Genomic DNA, 21,642 nt, shown 5'->3' with positions numbered 1-21,642 from the left:
TTTAGACTGAGCACATCTGGGCCTGGCAGCCCTCTGAAACATCACAGCACTAAAAACAAATCCAAATGAGAAACACAGAGATGTGTTATCTAATATCTTCTAGATGACTTCAGGGTGATTTGGGTGTTATGCATGTACTCTGCTTTCATTTTCCCTCACATGCCCTCTTTCTTAATACGGTTGTTGTTGTTCGGAAGATCATGTGAAAACTCGTATGACCGATCGCAGGACGCATGTGACGAACGCCTGGAAAATGTGTATGTGCGTGTTTGTCTGTGTGAGAGAGAGATGTTTTATTATGATAAACCCTTTGTAATTTGTTTGGACTTATTTTTTAAGTGATACTGAATTATAGGAGGAAGAATTTACAAAAATCACAAAGATCAAAATAACTTGCAGGCTATGTTGCAATTAGCAAACATCCATACTAGTAGTATTTTTTCAAAGTATATGCGATATGTGTACTGTGTGTGCAGTATGTGAATTTGCTGTATTCCATGCTGTATGCAACACAAATAAAGGTTTTTTTTGGTTTTTTTGACAACAAAATAGGCTAATTGCTTTTATGAAAATGTAAAAATATTAAAGTTCAACAAATTTTTTAATTCTGTCATCATTTACTCACACTCCTGTTGTTCCAAACCTGAATGACTTTCTTTCTTCTGTGCATCATAAATGAAGATAATTTGAAGAACGTTCGACAACATTGACTTCCACTATATGGGGAATATAATGGATGGATAGATAGATAGAAAGATTAGACAGACGGATAGATGGATAGATAGATAGATTCCCTTTGTCATGATTTAAGACATCTTTACAGAAACTAGCAATAACATGCAATGAAAATATTTTAATAATATTTCTGATAATAACTGAACGCTTACTGAATAAAACATGCAACAAAAATAAGTCAATGTAGAATCTTACTGCATATTGCTACATAAAGTGCACTGCTTCACATACCATTTTAAAAAGTATTTAAAGGGATAGTTCGGTCAAAAATGATATTAAACCCATGATTTACTCATCCTCAAGCCGTTCGAGATGCATATGTCAATCATTTTTCAGACGAACACATTTTCAGTTATTTTAGAAAATGTCTTAGATCTTTCAGTGGTTATAATGTCAAGCTATGGGGTCCACCTCCTTCAAGTTCCAAAAATGTGCATGCATCCTTCACAAAAGTAATCCATTCGGCTCCAGGGGGATAAACGAAGGCCTTCTGAGGGTAATCCGTGCGTAGGATGTAGCGTTTTGTTTTGCTCTGTTCTCTGGCTGCGCTGTCTCGTACGTTCTACGTCACGACGGTTCCTACGCTACGTCATACGCCGGCATCCATCTCCCGTGAACGCGCGTCGACCGTTTCCGGAAGCCAGTTATTTTCATTTATAAAGTTTTAAATATGTATATTTTTACGACGAAACCGCACGGATTACCCTCAGAAGGCCTTCGTTTATCCCCCTGGAGCCGGATGGATTACTTTTGTGAAGGATGCATGCACATTTTTGGAACTTGAAGGAGGTGGACCCCATAACTTGACATTAAATCATGTGTTTAATATCATTTGGTTTGGGTTTAATATCATTTTTGGCTGAACTATCCCTTTAATGTAAACTGCAGTATGCAATGAGCAGTACGCTAGTAGAGCAGTTCTCAATTGGTTTTGCCTTAATTGAGACCAAGATTTTGTACTGAACATCGAGTGGAGACCCAATAATTTGCAGCAAAATATCAAACAGTTTAAGAGGAAGTAGGGCCTTTGATGGTAACAACAAAAGATATGGGATGCTTTAAAAAGCTAATAAGCCTAACGATGCACGATTATATGGTTATTTGCACTTTATTATTTGCATTTAGCATTTTCTCCCTGCAGTCCAAAACACTCAATATAGACTTTCATACAATTTTTGGGTCGTGACCCACCAGTTGAGAACCATTACACTAGTATTCCATTCCGAACACAGCCAGGCTCACGTTGTTTGCAATTTGGAGGATGTGCACTAACCGCTAGGCCGTGACTTTGGCATAATTAGCATCTGTAGGCACTTAAAACAATTCCTGATACAAAATACCAGTAAAACGCCCACTAAAAGCTAACTTCTGATGTGAAAAAGAAGAGATCTGAGAGGCTGACATGAAATAGGAGCCAGGGGAAGAGGTGCTGAGATAACTTTAACAACTATTACTGTCTCCGTGCCAAGTCTGATAGGACAGCTGAACACAGATTAATTCTCAGGAGGTGTGTGCGCGCGAGTGTGTTCAAGCTTAAGTTTCTCTTAAGATGGCCAGAGGCTCACATCCTCACCATCTCATCTCGCCTGCTCTCAGCTCCGTCTGATAGGACCTCAGCCAGCATTCAGATTGTGATATGCCTCGCGGTTTAACAGATAAAACGCTCCACTCAGTAGGGCAGCCTGCCCAGTTTTTTTTTTTAAATAATACACCCTAACATAGGGGAAAGAAAGGAAAACGGCTCAAACAATGGAACGAGAGAAAGCCAGACAACAAAGCCGACACAAAGGGAAGAGGGATGTAAATATTGAATGGGCTTATTGCTGCATCAGTGTCCTACATAAAATGGGGGTAAAACCTCTGCAGTTACTATTAAGGTTGGATAAGCATTTTTGCTCAGATGCAAACATACATATATATGTACTGGAAAAGAGAAAAATGTTGTTCAGAGCATTAATATACTTAATGGAGTTCTCTGTTATATTGAAGTATAAACTTTGTCTCAGATGTTTCTCTTAAATGTCCTCAGAAGAATTAAAACAGGCACAAATGAGACATCTGTTGACATATAATAAGAGTATAGAGCTCATATGCTTTGGTATTGGACACGCACGCACACACAGTATTAAGAAGATTACAATAAGTCAAATTTATTTATTTATTTATTTATTATTATTATTGGCTTAACACATTGAGTTACTAAAGAAAGCAAACGGAATTATAATGAGGCAGAACAGGACAGTGCTCTTTACTCATTTCACTGAAGATACACTCCTCCACAACAACACACCACTTTAAATTTTCATCCAATTAAGTCTAAATTCTAAATTCAATAACAGATTCCACAATTTCTCAAACTAGTGCACTTAAACTTGAAAATTTTGGTACAGCAAGACTTGAGAAAAAACATATACTTTTATTCAGCAAGGACACATTACCTTGATCAACATTACCTTGAGACATTTATAATGTTACAAAAGATTTCTACTTCAAATAAACGCTGTTCTTTTGAACTTTGTTTATCAAGAGTCCTGAAATGTATAAAAAAAATATTAAGCAGCACAACTTTTCAACAGTGATAATAATAAGAAATATGTTTCTTGAGCACCAAATCAGCATATTAGAATGATTTCTGAAGAATCATGTGACACTGAAGACTGGAGTAATGATGCTGAAAATTCAGCTTTGCATCATAGGAATAAATTACTTTTTAAAATAGAAAACAGTTATTTTAATTTATAATAACAGTTCTAAATATTACTGTTTTTTTACTGTATTTTTACCGCATTTCAGATTAAAATAAGTATTTGAGTCTTCAAGAATGCCGGGGTATAGGCTACCTACGACAAAAAAGTTTGATACACAAAAATGGCAGCCTTTTTATAAGGAGAAAAAATCTGAGAAAATATTTGCTCTCCATTAATCTCAATGCTGTCTGAGAAAAACAATTATTAAAATATTAAATATTAAAGAGTGCATTTTTGATGTTTCTTTCCTATGGGAAAGAAGTATGAAGGGATGAGGAAAACTTTGGGAGTAGATGCACGTCATGTGTGGTGAAGGAACTGAGATCTTGTTACCACCAGTTGCAGCATCATCCATCCCGTCAATCCTTGTTTAAGCCCTGAGCAGACCTTGGCACAATCCATCTCTCTCTCTCTTTTCTTTTCCCCCACCCTTGTTTCTTTTCTGCCTCTGTCTTTCTCTCTCCCTGTCTGTCGTTCATTGTCCAGACAAAGTCTGGTGTGGACAGACAAGGGCCAGCTGTCCACTGCGCCCCCCCCCCCAACAAACCAATAAAACCCTCTTATTTTTTTCTACCCCAACCAGCCTCCAGTAACATCTGCTGCGTCCACTCATAATATCGCACAAATGAATGGACGGACATTTATGGAGAGAGAAGCCAAACTGATGTGGATGCAAATCTAACATGACTTCCTGTGTCCCTGCGGCCTCAGCGGTGGGACGGCGGGTGAATGAGTCTCTGTTCTGTAAAAGCTGTTGTCCAGTTCCCCCCTCCCGCTCTCTACCTCTGTTTCTCCCACGCCTGATGCCCACTGCTGTTCTCCAACATGCCAGTACACATACACACAGTTTAAAGGCCTATTCACACCAAGCCTGAATTTACAGCACTCATATTTTGCTGCAACAAGCCTTTAAAATCGAAACAATGCATCACTATGAACCACTTTCATACTTCCTGTGACGAAGCGACATTTATTTAGCTGTGTATGTTGAACTATCTGTTCACTCAGCAAAAGAAGTCACTGACCTATTTTTGGGTCATACTTCTCAGAAAAAGAAGAAAATAATCTATTTCTTTGACCTTAAAACCCATTTAAATTTAAATGATGAAATTCTAAACCCTAAAAATTCCACGAAAAACAAACGAACAAAAAAGGCAGATAGATTAGGTTGTGTTTTTTAAGGGTTACTTAATACAAATACAAAGATTGGAGAGATACTTCTATTTGAAAGCACCATTCTGAAGGCTCATTTAACCTTTTTCTCACAAATTGTCCCCATTACAATACGTGCATGAATGAACTTTACATCAAAGTGTGTTTTCTGCCATGTAGTCAGATTTTTTAATGTTCATCAGGTACAGTAAATAACCTCATGAACCACTTAATGCATGTGAGCATTCTAACACGACAAAACAACTCTAATTGCCAACAATGTTTGCATCAAAACTACTCACACCGAGAAAGACGCTAATTTCTGTCTGAGACTAACACACACACACATGTTTACTTAGCTATCTAAATGGGGTCAATCCATAGGCGTAATGGTTTTTATACTGAATAAACTGTAGGAGAATCTCTAGGAGAATCAGTCTAAGGCTTTGTCTACTGGATACATTTGAACACGCATCATGTTTTGGCCTTCTGTCCACACTGAGACAGCGCTTTTGTCCTGCGAAAACTGACCTTTTTGAAGATTCGAAATTGAAAGTGCCGTTTCCGCATTGTAGAGTGAACTGTGAACACGATGACGCTTGTTTAGTCATGTGACGCAAATTGTACTGATAGATATCGATGTTTATACTGGTATGCGCCTGCTATATGCTTTTCACAGCGTTGCTGAAGAAACACGTTACATTGTACAGTCTTCATATTGGATTCCTGCAAAGATGACAGGTAATTTACTCACAATAGTGAGTGCAACTGTGTTTTAGACCACATGGAATGGCGATTGAGTTCGATCAGGAGGCACAAGTAAGCGGAGGGATATTTTGTTAATAAAATGATCCTGCCAGAAGAATAGCTTTAATATACTTTGAATAGAATATACTTTATTACATCTAGTCTCTCTTTATCATCTCAGTGAGCTTTCATAAATTGTACGGATGTGCAGTAATGATTTTAGCGTTTTGCAGTGTTTCAGTGTAGGTGATAATCTTGTGGAAAATGCTAGCATGGATGGAAAGCATTTTGAAACAAAAACGCCTTTTTAAAATGTATCCAGACTAATGCAGACGTAAGACATGCATTAGACATGCAAGATTCAAACTCAAACTAACAAAGATGCATGCAAACTCACACAATCCCACACTCTGACCTCTAGATTTTCAGCTCACTTTGCACTGGAATCTCAGCGGCTCACACGCGCCATTCAAACACACTGCTGTGATTCACAGCTACTTGAGTTCTGTAGGAAGAAAATAACTTGTGTATCAGCATTCAAGTCCCAGCACTGTCGCCAAACCGCCTCTTCTCCCTGTCCTTCCTTCATTTTTTCCTTCTTTCTTGTGTGTGTGTTTAGCTTGAGTGTCATCAGGCTCACAGTGAAACTACTGGAGGCGCTGATGTTGTGCCATTTGGAGATCAGGCAGGGCAGGGCTCCAGTCACAAGTCCCCTGTTTTAAACACCTCACCTCTCCAGGGAGCGCCCGGTCACTCTCAGCAGCCACTCGTGCGGAGCAGAGGTACGGCCCACTGGCTGGAGCGGACACACACACACACACACACACACACACACACACACACACACACACACACACACACACACACACACACACACACACACACACACACACACACAGTTGCTAATTTTCCATTCACACTTTTATCAAAACAGTATTCCTCTGTGTGCACACTCATGCACACAATTTGCTCTCATGTCTGGCAGTCTCAGATCCAAAGGCATCAGGGAAAGGCTGATGTGTGAGTGTATAAACTGCCTCAGGTGACCAACACATAACAGTGAAGGAGAAACTAAAGAGGACAGAATGTCTACCGGCCCACACACACATACATACACACAGATACGGAAGTCATGCAATGCAGATTTTTTGTTGCATGTAAGTTTGAGATGAGAATTAAACCAAAAGTCTCTGTCCCAAATGATGTTCAGCTGTTGCAATCCTTTTCTGAATATGAACTTCAGTAATGTAATGCCGCATAGACTGTTGGGTAGCAGGGAAAAAAGTCTTCACAGCAGACAAAAGTTGCACTGAGAGCACAATGTGGACACAATCTTTCTGTCTATCTATCTATCTATCTATCTATCTATCTATCTATCTATCTATCTATCTATCTATCTATCTATCTATCTATCTATCTATCTATCTATCTATCTATCTATCTATCTATCTATCTATCTATCTAACTATCTATCTATCTATCGTAAGGGTGGATTTCCTGCAGGGGTTCAGTCTGCAAGACTGCCGAATGACTAAAGAAAAGTTGTCAGCAAGATGGTAGAAAACTGTACATTTCTTGTCTATTCCACCCACAGCCACTTTACCAACGACAGAAATAAGCGCAGTTACAATAGCTTAATATGTGGGAGAGCGTTGCTATAGAGAGTGACAATATTGTATTGCAATAGGTACTGTAGCACTTCAAAGTCAATACCAAATCAAAACTATTTAGCACATTAGTTGTAACTGAAAAGGTTTAATGACAAAATATGGTTATGGTTACACTTAAAATAGTTATGTATAGAGAAGTATGAGATGATGATAACTTATACCATTAATCTTACCCAGCATGTAAAATGTAACCTGAGAGAGAGAGAGAGAGAGAGAGAGAGAGAGAGAGAGAGAGAGAGAGAGAGAGAGAGAGAGAGAGAGAGAGAGAGAGAGAGAGAGACAAAGAAAAGAGGAGGCAAAAGGAGAGAGCCCCAAGAATAAGAAGAGAGCCCCCAAGAAAGGGACCCAGAGAAGAAGAGAGCCAGAGCATCAAAGAGACAGAGCAACAGTTTCAATCTTGTTTTATCCTTTCCTTGACCATGTGACTAAAACCCAAATGTGAGACATTCAAACTGACCAATCAGATAATTACACTTCCACCACTGTACTAAAGGTGTGACAATTCATCAACCCCTAAAGTACAAACATTTGGCCTGCAGGCCTAGATCACTATCAGCCCCTCTGTACCTTTAGGAACTCCAAATGGTCCTTGTGGTAGAAAGAGGGGGTGGAAAACAGGAACGCAAATGTCTTTGTTCATTTCAAATATCTTGGATTATTTTCAATCCTACACTACCTATCCTATCCGTCCACCTCTATCTATCTATTCGTCCATCCATCTCTCTGTCTGTCTGTCTGTCTATCTATCTATCTATTCTAGGACCCCCTAGATACATCTCAAGGGGCTATCCTTTCAATAAATTCAAATCTATTCGTCCATCCGTCTGTCTGTCTGTCCATCTAGCTATCTGTTCATTCGTTCACCCGTCCATCCATCCATCCAATTATTCTTTTAAAACTTTTTCAAAGAACATCAAAAGTCAATCTTAAAGGGATAGTTCACCCAAAAATGAAAATTGGCCCATGATTTTACTCAATCGTGTAAATCATGGGCTAATTTTCATTTTTGGGTGAACTATCCCTTTAACAAACTTTGTCACATGAATATATTCTACTTCCATACATTCAAATTTAAATTTCCATTCTGCATCTCGTTTGCCACCTCAATTCAAATTCAGAGATTGTTCTGGAATTTAAAAAAAGCATTCTCCATTCAATTCTAAATGGCACACAAACCTGTTTGTGGCACACAAGCCATGATTTTCTCACATCCATTTTTAAACGTGTCCTGTGTTCTGTAAGAGTGTGTGTAATGCATACACTAGCCTACATGTAAGTGTTTTTGTTGTGTGATGTGCTTGTTTGGAACTGAGAGCTTACAGAAATGAGAGGGGAAAAGAAGGATGTCTCACACATTTTAAAAAGCATGAGAACGACTGACAAAACTGCTTGTGTGTCTTGTCAAACTGCAGGCGGTCAATGCAGCAGGAGAGTGAGGTGTGTTTGCACAGAAGAAAGAAAAGACTGAAAGGTTTGAGGGAGGATCAGCATGTGTTTGCATAATTCTGTGAGGAATCCACTCTCTCGTTCCCTGTGTCACAGCACTGGAAAGCAGAGGAGATCAACAAAGAGAGAAGTTTAAGGTAAATGAGACGAGAAGACGCGAGAAGAGAAGATAGGAGATCAACATATAGTAGAGAAGAGGAGATCAAAGGAGCAGTGTTGAGAAGTAACTAACTAAAAGCAGCAATGTTACTAATAACTAACCTCATTTTTCTCACAATAGTTTAGCTATTTTCATAATAGTTTACAGCACTGCTAAAAAGTTTGGGATCGGTAGCATTTACATTTTTTTTTTTTTTTTTTTACAGATTTTAATGCTCACTGCATTTATTTGATCAAAATACAGTAAAATCAGCTATATTTTGAAATATTATCACTATTTAAAATAATTGTTTTCTATTCTAATATATTTTAAAATGCAATTTATTTTTTGTGATGGGAAAGCTACATTTTCAGCATCCATTATTGCTTGCTGACCCCAAACTTTTGACTGGTAGTTTCGTTGTATTTGGTATACATTTACCTGTTAAATTTTGATACTGTCACCATCATTCAGATTCATTCAAAAACCTCATTGTTTTTGACATACATAAACCATACAATCGCCTTGAAGGGTTAGTTCACAACTTCACCCAAAAATGAAAATTCTGTCATTAATTACCATCATGTCGTTCCAAACCCGTAAGACTTTTGTTCATCTTCGGAACACAAATGAAGATCTTTTTGATGAAATCTGAGAGCTTTCTGTCCCCCCATTGACAGCTACGCAACTACTACTTTCACGCTTCAAAAAGTTCAGAGAGATTGTAAAACTAATCCATATGAATTAAGTGGTTAAGTCCAAATTTTCTGAAGAGACACGATCGCTTTATATGATTAAAAGACTGAATTTAATCTTTTATTTACATATAAACATTCAACAACTCACCCATCAGTTGTGTAAAATGGAAACCAATGAGGTTCATTCTCGTGTTGTGCAGCACGTTTGAGCTTCCTCAAGAACCCAATAAGGTTTGTTCCCACGTCTCAAGCAGGTTCGGCTGAGCTTCTGTTTATGTTCGCTGATCAATGTTTATACGTGAATAAAAGACTAAATTAAATCTATTCGTCATATAAAGTAAGTCTTTTCATAAAATCTGGACTACGCTCAGTTCATATAGATTAGTTTTACGATCTCTTAATGAACGTTTTGAAGCATTGATTAAAGTGTCCGTTGCGTAGCTGTCAATGGAGGGACAGAAAGCTCTCAGATTTCATCAAAAAGATGTATTCTTCACTTGTGTTCCGAAGATGAACAAAAATCGTACAGGTTTGGAACGACATGAAGGTGAGTAATTAATTTTTGGGTGAACTTACCCTTTAAGCAACTTAATGTTGGAATGTTGGTAGTTTGTAACGTAGCTAACTACTTTTTCAAAGCATTAGCTTAACTGTCTTCAAATTATGATTAGATTGTAGCTTAACGAGGAGCACTTTCAAAGTAGCTTCCCCAACACTGCAAAGGAGATGATGGGAGAGATGAAGAGATCAACATAGATGGGAATAAAAGAAAGTCAACATATACTGTAGGAGGAGATCTGGGGAGAAGAGATGAGACATGATGTAAAGAGATTAAGGGGGAGGAAATCACAGCCTGCATGATCTAGGAGATTTCGGATTAAAACATTCACTTTGATTAGTAAATGTTTTAGACAAAAAACAGTGCATGAAGGTCCACCCCAACCCCATCCTAAACCTAACCCTCAATAGAGCGAAAGCAGATTGTACAAAAACACATGAATGAAAAACAGTTATAAATTGGCAAGAGAATTGCTCTGTTGGGAAATTAACAACAGAGCAAAAAAGAGTTTAAGGCTGTGTGTCCACCAAAGCATTTTAGCCAGCTGAAAACGCTAGGCGCTCTGCTGAAAACGCCTAGCTATGGGTGCTTGAGAGCGTTTTGGCAGCGCAGTGTAACGACTGAGACAAATCAGACACAAGTATTTGTTATAGTTTAACAAATAATATTTAAAACTCACTCTGGGATCTGTGGTCCCACCCCCCCAACAAGGGCAAGAAGGTCTTAGTTACCATGACCACGATCAGATAAGTTGGTTTTATTGCTGTTATAAATATGGTCACGTGGTCGAGACAGAGTCAATGGGGAAGACAGAAACAGACTTCAAAACAGACTTTGCTGCATTAATCTGATCTATAAATGAACATGCATCCCAGAAAATTGTGTGAATGATTTACTGTCTTGTGTAGTGTTTTTAATTCTATAATGTTTTTGATACTGTGTATTTTATGATAGAACCAACGGTCAATGTAACCTCACCTATATCATGTTTGGTCTCTATAAATTGGTACTCTGAAGATCGAAATGATTGTGTACATGATATGCCGATAGCTGCGCAACATATTAGTATTACAAGAATCTTTCTTAGTTTCACCAACAGAAACCAAACCAGCTGCACATGCAAATGAGCACACTTAAAACAAAGATTCATAAATCAACCACAGAGGAATTTTCCAGCTTGGAAATTCCAGCCTTCTCATTGGTCAAGCAAACCCGGAGAGGTGGGGCCTTTCTCAGGCTTTATTAGAGACAAATTCACAGTGACCCTCCTCTCTCTTCTTCTGGCTCTCTACTGCTGCTTCTTCGGGTTGATGTCTGTGGGGACCCCTCACTGGGGCCCAAGGGCCCCGGCAGGCCAGGACCACCGCCTGCTATGCTTTCACTCTCCCAAAGGAGTCAGACTATCTTTTCTTCAATCCAACTCAGAAGCAAACTGCAACCTTACCATCACTGAATGGGCAACGATCAACTCTTGGCCTTCTCGGTACGTTCAGGGTGCCGTACTGTCCAGCGTGGCCTCAGCAGGCACCAGGGCAGCAGGCCTCGACTCACAACCAGCCATGTGCTCATCCAGGAGAGAGAGGACTCAAGGACAGAATCAAGGACAACCTCAGGAGTTCAACGTCTTCATTCAATGCAGAAGAAGTCCATCGCAACTCCCACCATTTGCTCTGCGTGTCCTCTCCGGCCCAGGGCCGGCAGGCCACGATCTGCACTCCAGCCATGAGAACAGAGTCGAACTAACCATGCAAATATCTTCTTCATCTAGCGGAGAAGAAAACGATTGCAACTTCAACAACTTCAATTTTCAACCACTTCAAGAATTGTGTCCACTGCACAGACTATGCAAGTATCAATTTAATGAGGTGCTCTGAAAATGATAAGCTGATGGTTCTTTTCATAGTTAAATGGATCTTGTCCATTGTTCCATTTCCTGCTTCCAGTTCCATTTCACTCACCATTTTACTTATGCATTTATGTATGTATCTTTGTATGTATGTTTAGTTTAGTTGTGTTTGTGATTTAGTTAATAAAACTTGTGCACAATTTGTATTTGGTTCTGATTCTCTGCTTGCAACAAAGTATGTTTTACGATCTTGATCTTGTTACATGCTCTAAGCGCTGTACAGGCTAAGAAATAATTATTTTTCGGTGGCCATGAAATATACGCTTTTCTTAGAAATTAATAATCAAAAGAGTTCGTTGGACGAACTGATTAATTGATTGTAAAATTTAGACCCAAATATTAATAATTAGTCACAACAAGTTATGAGTTATTATTAATATTTCCCCTTTGAGCTAACACGTTACAGCAGCATTTTTTTTCAGTTGAGACGCTTTTCTTGTTATGATACGGAATATCCGCGAAAGTGTTACTAGTATCTCATTTCACACATATTTTGTTTCTGTGTTGATTCTATATTAAAATGTCGATACAATGTAACATTTTCTCTGGCTCTTGTTTTAAATTATTTTGTTCCGTTATTATGCTTGTTGTTGTCATCTGTTGACGTTGTACAATCAGAATGTGGCGGTTGGTCGGTGTGTTATTAGTCCCGCCCCTCCTCCACTGTGATTGGACGGTTGGGTAAAAAGTGACAGTGATGATCACTGCCTTCTACCCAAAGTTGAACATTCTTCAAGCGCTCAGCGCTTCAGCGTGAAAAAAACGCTCAGTGCATCGTTACGCTTATGGCGTTTTAAAAAACGTGGCGCTCCCATTGAAAACAATTGAAAAAATACGCCAGCCGCGTGAAAAAACGCTTTGGTGGACACACGGCCTGAGGAAGATAAAAGGATATAAAGATAAATGAAAGGCGATGAATCGAAAGGAGGAGTGGAAAGGAGAGGTGATTAAAAAAAACGAGAGAAGAGATCAACACGGAGAGGAGAGCAACACAAAGGAGATCAATGGAGACATGAGATCAACATACTGTAGGAGGAGAAGAAGTGATGAAATCAAGGGAGAGAAGAAGAGATCGACATAGAGGAGAGATCAAGGGAGATGAGAGGATATGTGAGGAGATCAGTGGGAGGAGAGTAGAGGACCGGGAGGCCTTAAAGTGTCCTACTCATGTATCCAGTGAAGAGAGGGATTAGAACACAGCAAAGTAGGTTGAAGGAAAAGGGCTGAATTAGAACAGGACCCTTGAGAAGCAGATCAAGAAGAGGGTGGGGGGAGAGCGAGGGAGTGGTTTGGATGAGAGATAGAATGATAGAAAAGAACTGAAATGGAGACAGGAAACATGTTAAGGGAAAGCAGAAGAAGAGAGAGGGGAGGAGGGGGGCATTCGGCACAACAGTAGCCAGAAGCCAGAGAAGGAGAGCAGTGTGCCTATTTGCCTACACGTATCTGTGTGTGATAGTGTGTGTGTACAGGCGTGCGCATGCATACAAAAGCACTTCGCTTCCCCACTTGATGGCCTAATCATTACCAAACCATTTTTCTACATCATGTATGCTGCCCTTCGCACCATTATCTATCTCAGAGGTAATGACTAGGTCAGATTTAAATGCATTGCAACAAGTATGAAGTAGTACATCAACGTGTGAGCGTGTGCTCATTTGTGTGTGTGTGTGTGTGTGTTAGCGTGTGTATTCGAGTGCGATTCTGTGTGTATCATCATGAGAGGCTGCAGCCCAAATGTGCTCCAGGAATATCATTGTCGATTGACCTAGAATGAAGATTTGCACGTTTCTCATTCTCAAGATCAACTCAAGGATTTGGCCCTCAAGCCATTCAAAAGATACTACAAACTCTGCATAATAAAACTCCTAGTAAAAGTTACAGAAGATTTGATGGATTTCACAGATACATGATTGATAGCCGAAGGCTCTTCTGAGTTCAAAAACATCTCTGCTGTTTTCATGTTAATAAGATATGTGGGATTTCATCTGGAGATCTTTTTCTTTTTATGCTAATATCTCAACGTTACCCAGAAATCCGGAAATGTCTTTCATGACGATCCAGACTCTCCATTCCTGTCATCGCATGTGTGTCTTGATGACAGCTGGGAAGCGAGGCAATCTCACGGTGAAATTGAACGGATTGGCCTCTGATTGGTTCCTTTGAAGTGTCAGGATAACGTTCGGGAAAAGCAGCACTTTCGCTCTGTAATGCCTATTCATGGATTGTAGTTTTTTTTGCTTGTGCAGTCATTTGGTGCAGTCAAATGGCAGAGTTGCTTTTCAAATAATCTCTCGTCTTGCTAGGAATGGTGAACTTGTGTTTTCAGCTTTTAAAGTGGAAATGGTGAATTAGAGCATCGGTGCGCTTTTATGTTCCTCTGTCAGTTTTACATCGTGCAGACTTCTGAGAAGTACTCTCAAGCTCAGACGACACGCCCATGAACCACTCACACGATCTCTCATGCATACTGCACACAAAAATGGAAAAAGATTTCACTAAACAGCAAGCTCCAATCAGATTGGCTGACTTAACACAGGTTCGGGAGTCATAGTGGAAAGGATTTTAATAGTAAGGGGAAATAAGTAATCTCAGTTCCCAGAAGTAAGACCAGTTCCCAGTTTTTTTGTTGTTGTTGTTTATATATATATATATATATATATATATATAAGATTATTAAGCATACTTATTTTTCAATAAGCTTTACTGATTGATTGTCTAATGGATACCCTCATGTCATTTCAAGCTTGTATGGCTCTCTTTATTCTGTGGAACACAACAGACCATTAGAAGAGGTGATCAAGATAATTAAAGACCAGATCAGTTTAGAGGTGGTTCTGAATTCAAGATAGTTTTAATAAAATATGCTTATCAATGTAAAGTCATCACAAAATATGAAATACACTAACATTTGGGGTCAGCTAGATTTAAAAAAAAAAAATTACTTATTATTCAGTAAGGATGCAAACTTGAAAATACATTGTACTTATAAGATTTCCATTCCAATTAAATTCTGTTCTTTTGAACTTCAAATACTGCAGTATCCAATACTGAGTGATGACTTATATGAGTGAGCATAAGAGACTGATGACTCTATCATCTTACCAACCACAAACTTTTGAGCGGTAGTCTACAGAGGGTTATATACCATAATGCTTGATTCTGATTGACCAATCACACCTTTCTTTGGTCAAATCAATGTAATATTTTTACTGTCAACTCAAATCAATTTCATGCCCATTTATTTATTCAGTCTTAAGAAGGATAATATAATGTCACACAGTCATTATCCTTTATACCGTATTTACCCGCCCCTAAACGTCACATAAAAAACTGACATGAAAACTGCAGTTTACATGTCAGTCAGACAGCTTTTCCTGTCTAATGGGGGGTGGTTGTTGTTCAAAATAAGAAACAACGTGGACCAGACGTTACGCTGACAGTCAAAAGTCTGGCTTCGTCAGAATATAGTGGGTGTTTAATGAGTGGGTGCACATATCTAGTCCTGGATTAGCTCAATGCCAAATGGCTGTGCGCACATATACGCACATGACCGTGCTGAAATTAGTGTTCATCAAGCACTGAATTAGTGTGATCTGTAAATGATTCAGTGAGATGCAGACTGCCAGTTCGAGTGGATACTCTTCATAAGGCATGGCTTCTCACGCCCACTCCCCGTTCGAGAGCGGGACCTGGTGGGCGTACGGAGCAGAGAATCGGCCTGCATTTAAGGAAGACAAAAGGTTTATGTTCAGCGGGGGGTATTTACCGAACCCGGGATCAGTCTGGCTGGATCAGTCAGAGACTGTGACAGCAGGAGCGTCAGGGGATGATTACACACCTCTAAGCCAATTGAGGAGCAGGACCGAGGCCAGACAGTGAGAGAGAGAGACAGAGACAGATGGGAAGAGAGATGAGATACTAATACACAAATACAGAGGGGGAGGGAATGACAGGACAGAGAAATAATCTCTCATTGTATTTCATGTTGAAAAATGCCCACAAGTATCCTCACAAAGCAGCAGTGATTACACACAATCGCACAGAAGACAGGTACTTAGCTACAGGCTAGTGGAGAGAGTGAAACGCTGAAATAACACAACCAGCGGAGCTTCAGATACGTTCTTGTTTGTTTCTCAGTGATGTGTGCGAGAACTTCATTCTTCAGCCTTTTTCATTACAAGCACAAATTCATCATTGTCATAAACAGTGTTGGGGGGTAACACATAATAAGTAACATGAGATTACTTTTTCAAGTAACCAGTAGGAAGCAAGAAGGAGGAATACAGATTCAGTATTCCTCAAAATAAATATAAAAACAGGAAAATGCAAACTCAGATTATTATGCAAATCTGCAATAATCAACAATCTTCTTCACTGCTGACCTTCGATGATTCAATTCAACCATACTAATAAAGCAAAAATGACTTTAAATAAACCACATTTGTGTTTGGTTTATTTGAGCTGTTCCCTCTGTACAGACGTGAATTTAGCATTTCCTTCAGCCTGAGGCTTATTCATTTCACCTTTGGTGTGAAAGGGCTTTTACATTTGCCAAAAAACGAATTGTTAAAAATGTGTTATTAAAAAACATACAAGTCCAGTCCAGGTGAGAAAAAGTAACGTTAAAGTAACATGACTCAGATACTTTCCATAAAAGGTAACTAAATAACGCAATTAGTTACCTCCTGTGTGCTATGGGCAATTCAAATTCATGACTAGAAAGGGAGCCAATTCATCAATTCTGAATTTTGATTCCACTGGCACATTTCACTGTTTGTATCACTCTAGTTGTATGTGTTCCAGACAGGCTAACAGTCTATGCGATGCTCTACAACACAATAGTTGATTCTACTTTGGCTTCTTTCGGAACTATTTTCTTTGCCAGAGGAAAAATAACTGCCCACACTGTTTCTAAAATGCAAGTTACTCGATTTTAACTTGCTTATTGAACTGTTGTATAAAAGCCTGTAGCCTCATAGAGACAAATCACAGCAGCACTGATCTTCAATACAACAGTTCATGTGGTATTATTGAAATAGCAAAAATGACACAAATACTTTAGGCAAATAAATAAGATGTATAGAATGTTTCAATAAGACATTTTTCACAATTTTTCCTGACAAATCTTTTATTTCTGCTCTGTTTATGAGAAAATAAGCTGGCATCACATTCATATCAGAGTGTCCTTGCACCATGACATCCTTTAACACAGCAAGTGGTGCTTCAGATTCATTGTTATGTATGATTTATGTTGACTAGAGAACGTAATGTCAGCCTTTCCTATAAGAAAGAACAATCATAACAATTGAGATCTCTTTAATATCTCAATTGTTCCTCCTCGATAGCAATGAGATTAAACAGACTTTTACTTAGCTACTCAGGTTTTCTAGATCCTCTCAATGATGTCTCAAACTAGGCTGAGATTTGTCTGTCAGAACAAGATTTCAATATGAACTCGTCAAATCTCTCAGCATTATTTAATCGATATACACTTTTGAAAATAAAGGTTCTTTATTGGCATGGCTCCATGAAGAACCTTAACATCCATGGAAACCTACCACTGCACAGAAGGTTCTTTATTGGAAAAAGGTTCTTCAGATTATTGATATATATATATATATATATATATATATATATATATATATATATATATATATATATATATATATATATATATATATATATTCTTCACATTAAGAAAACTGCTCACAGAAAGGTTCTTTGGGGAACCAACAGTCTTTTTTGTTCCATTTTTTTTCTCGTAAAGGATTTTAGACCAAATTGAAACTTAAATAATTCATAAGTGAGAACACTTTGAAGTCTCCTGAACTATGAGGAACAATCTTTGAACAATAACTTTTTCTTCTTCTATTCCCCACTCAACTCTTTCAAAGGGAGAAAGAAATCCAGATTGCTAACCTATTTTCTTTCCTCTGCCTAGCTGACAGTAACAGCTGAAGCACTTAATCAACGATTTTTAAATCCTTTAACTAAAGCTCCAGTAGGTTGCAGCCAATTGAGCTCGCAGTGAAATAGAACGCGAGTGTTGACCGAAACAAAAGCATAAAAAGCGAGCAAGCTGGCACCGGGCGGGGGGGCTGCTTGCCAGCGACAGACAGACTGTGCCATTTCAAAAGGTTACGGCAGTCTGCGAGGCACTTACGTTGGGAGACAGACAGAAAATTGCGAAGCAACAAACACAAATGTGCATGTGCACACACACGCATTACATGTGGGAAAAGTGCAACTGGTGCCGTGTCTTTGGGGGACGGCCTACTCCGAGCCTTTACAGTCTTTTTTTTTCACGTTTTTCTCTCTCCGGCTTGGCAGGGAGGGAGGGCCCTGCGTGGTCCCTAATGGACCGATGATTGTGCTGACCTTCAGTTCAGTTTAGAGATAGACAGAGCGGCCGCATCAGGAAAGGGTGGGGGGCCTGAGAGTGATGGAACGCAATGTTGAGAAAGTCAAGCTGGGAGAGTGAGATATCAGAAGGACGGCATTTAAAAAACGCAGAGGGAGAGTGATGGAGATCAAATGAGAAAAATCACAAAATTAACATTTTAAAGAGATAGTTCAGCCCAAAATTAAAATAGTCATCACCACCAAACCCATACAACTTTCTTTCTTAGGTTTGTTTGTCACATAAAGTTACACTCTTAAAAATAAAGGTTCCAAAAAGGGGTTTTCACATACTTCTTTTATGTATTAAGACCTCAAAACTTGGCGAATATGCTGGTCATATCAGATTTCGTGTGTGATGACAAAAAAGCATACATACAAGGTTGTTTTCCATATCGGAAATGCACATCATGTTCTTCTATATTACAAAAATGTAATGTGTTCTTTCACATAAAGAACATACCACATTAAAGGATGAGTTCACTTCAGAATTAAATTTGATTTTACTCACCCCCACATCATCCAAGATGCTCTTGTCTTTCTTACTTCAGTCGAAAAGAAATTAAGGTTTTTGAGGAAAACATTCCAGGATTTTACTCCAAATAGTGGACTTTAATGGTGTACAACGGTTTGAAGGTCCAAATTGCAGTTTCAAAGCAGCTTTCTTCAACTGAAGAAAGAAAGACATGAACATTTTGGATGACGTGGGGATGAGTAAATGATCAGGAAATGTTTATTCTGAGGTGAACTAATCATTTAAATCTTGTATAACACGCTTGAGAAAGAATGTGATTCATCTACTCCAATGTCCGTGTCTATTGTTATACTTTGGAAAAACATTGAGACATTTGAGGATTAGAGTGAGTGAACACAAATCCGCCACTCGCAGACATGACATTACCTCTCTGATTGCTAGACACTTCATTGAGTATGATCACAGTATCGAACAACTTAAGTGTAAAGGCATTGAGAAAGTAATGAATTCCTGCTGTGGTTGAGAGACCGATAAAAAAGAGAGGCGTTCTGGATGTTTCATTTAAAGACTATGCCTTCTTTGGGTTTAAAAAAAGATTTTGATCTTTCATTTGTTTTGTAATTTTTCTTTTTCTTGTTATGAATGGCATGCTTTCCTGATGTGTTATTGTTCCCTTCATTATTTTAATGTATTGTTGTTCCAGATGGAGTTAAACTGGAGTCAGTGGACTGATTGCTTGATTGTTTGATTGTGATCACCTGAAGATTGGTAGCGTGTTTTTTTATAACTATTGAGTATAGTTACACTGACGAAGGCAAACAGCCAAAATGTTTGTACTTTTTGATCTCCTGCTTGAACCTAATAAAATTATCTTTAGAGAGCAGACCTTTTTGCATTTCTATCACTATTAAAAATATAGGTTCTTTATTGGCATATATAGGGGCTTTTATATAGGGGCTATATTCTATAGGGGAAGTTATAGGAACTAGCCACCAGGTCGATCCCCAGAGAACAACATTTTCCCCTAGGGCCAATTTCCTGGTTGCATTTGCACCGCCAGTAGGAACTCTGAAGTGTTGTAAGCCCGCTGACAGTGACATCATTTTAGCATGGTATTCAACAACTGGAGGATGGAGGATGCCGTGATCGGCGCTGTGTTTTTGTTGTGTGTTGTGGGTTTCATGATAACGGAGATGGAATGTAGACGTATAAGTTACAGTATGTGATTGAAAGAGCAAAAAAGAGGGGTAAGAGATGAAATCTCCTACGACAACTTGCAGTGCTACATATCAGAGGCTGAGAAAAGAACACAACGCCGCAAACAAAGAGGACCGGTAAACGCTGTTAACATTAGAACTTTTAACATCCATGGAACCTTTTCAGTGCACAAAAGGTTCTTAATATTGGAAAAAAGGGTTCTTCAGAATGAATTTTCTTCACACTAAGAAAAAATTTGTTCTTTTAAGAAATGATGACTGAAAGGTTCTTTGGGAACCCAAAATGTTTCTTCTATGGCATCACTGAGAAAAGCCCTTTTGAAAGCTTTATTTTTTTAAGAGTGATGGAGATTAAAGGTTCTTTATGAGCCATACAGTAGATGCAATAAATAACCAGTAGATGCAATAAAGAACCATTTTAAGAGTGTATGGTATGGCTTCTGAAGACTTGCAATATAGGCATGCTTTTATGATATTTTTATTGGGCTGTTTTGTCCTTTTTTGAACTTGACAGCTCCATTTATCACTCACTATCACTATATGGAAAATAACAGCCAAGGCATTCTTCAAAAATCCCCTTTTGTGTCTGCGTTTGGAAGAACATGAGGGTGAGTAAATAACACAAATTACATTTTTGGTTAAACTATTCCTTTCATATGCTGAGATGAGAACATATCGTATTCCAGAGGGAAAGAAGAGCCCGCCGGATGGACGGCAGAGACGTACAGTACTGCTGACATTCACTCGGCAAAGATAATGCACAAAAAATGAGACGATGTGGTACGAAAAACAATAATATCAAGCAGCCTGTAAATATAGAAGCAATCACCTGAGGCTGGAGCAGACAGAAGAGAAAACAGATGGAGAGAGAAGGAGAAAAACGCACAACTTTATTTAATGAAACATTTCACAGCAGGGAGCTTATCACAATATCTGTGGAGCATTTGACATAACACACACACACACACACACACACACACACACACACACACACACACACACACACACACACACACACACACACACACACACACACACACACACACACACAAACATAAAGTGAGAGAGTAGGACTAAGAGAAAGAGAGAACGTAAAAGCAATCAGTGTTGGAGAACCTCATCATGGAGACTGAGAGGAGAAATCAGCGGAGGAGATGCAGTCCTGAGTGGAATCGGAGCAGACATTTACCTAATGTAATTGAATTCAATTTGCAAGCATGCCTCAGGTGATCATTCATTCCAGAAGAAACAGTTTTGATCATTGCAAGCAACAAAATATATATTATTATTTTTCTACACAGAGGAACAGATTTGATTCTTCAAACTGAAACTACAAATTGGCAAACCTCACTAACAGAAAAGTTATGGGTGAATAAAATTTAATGGGAGCTAATAAATCATTGCGTTTTGACATCCAGAATTGTATTCATTTTCAGCCGACTTCATGAGGTGCATGGAGGTACTACCCCTTACTAAACAGTCAGATTTTTCTATTAATTTTTTTGTAAGCGTCCATAAAACTATAGTAATATTTAAAAACTATTTTTACTTGACTGATTGTCTGCATCTAATTACAAATAATAATAATAATAATACATAAATTAATAATTTTGTAAAATACATAAATAATCATTATATAAATTAAATGCAGTTTTATTCCTGATTAATACATTTGATGATTTAATATTTAATTAAATATTAACAATTGTATGATAAATAAAATTTATAATTATACAATTAAATGAATGA

Source organism: Leuciscus leuciscus (assembly GCF_965113295.1).
Source record: "Leuciscus leuciscus genome assembly, chromosome: 5".
In the NCBI taxonomy this organism is placed as follows: domain Eukaryota; kingdom Metazoa; phylum Chordata; class Actinopteri; order Cypriniformes; family Leuciscidae; genus Leuciscus; species Leuciscus leuciscus.
Note: the sequence above shows the minus strand (reverse complement) of the source record.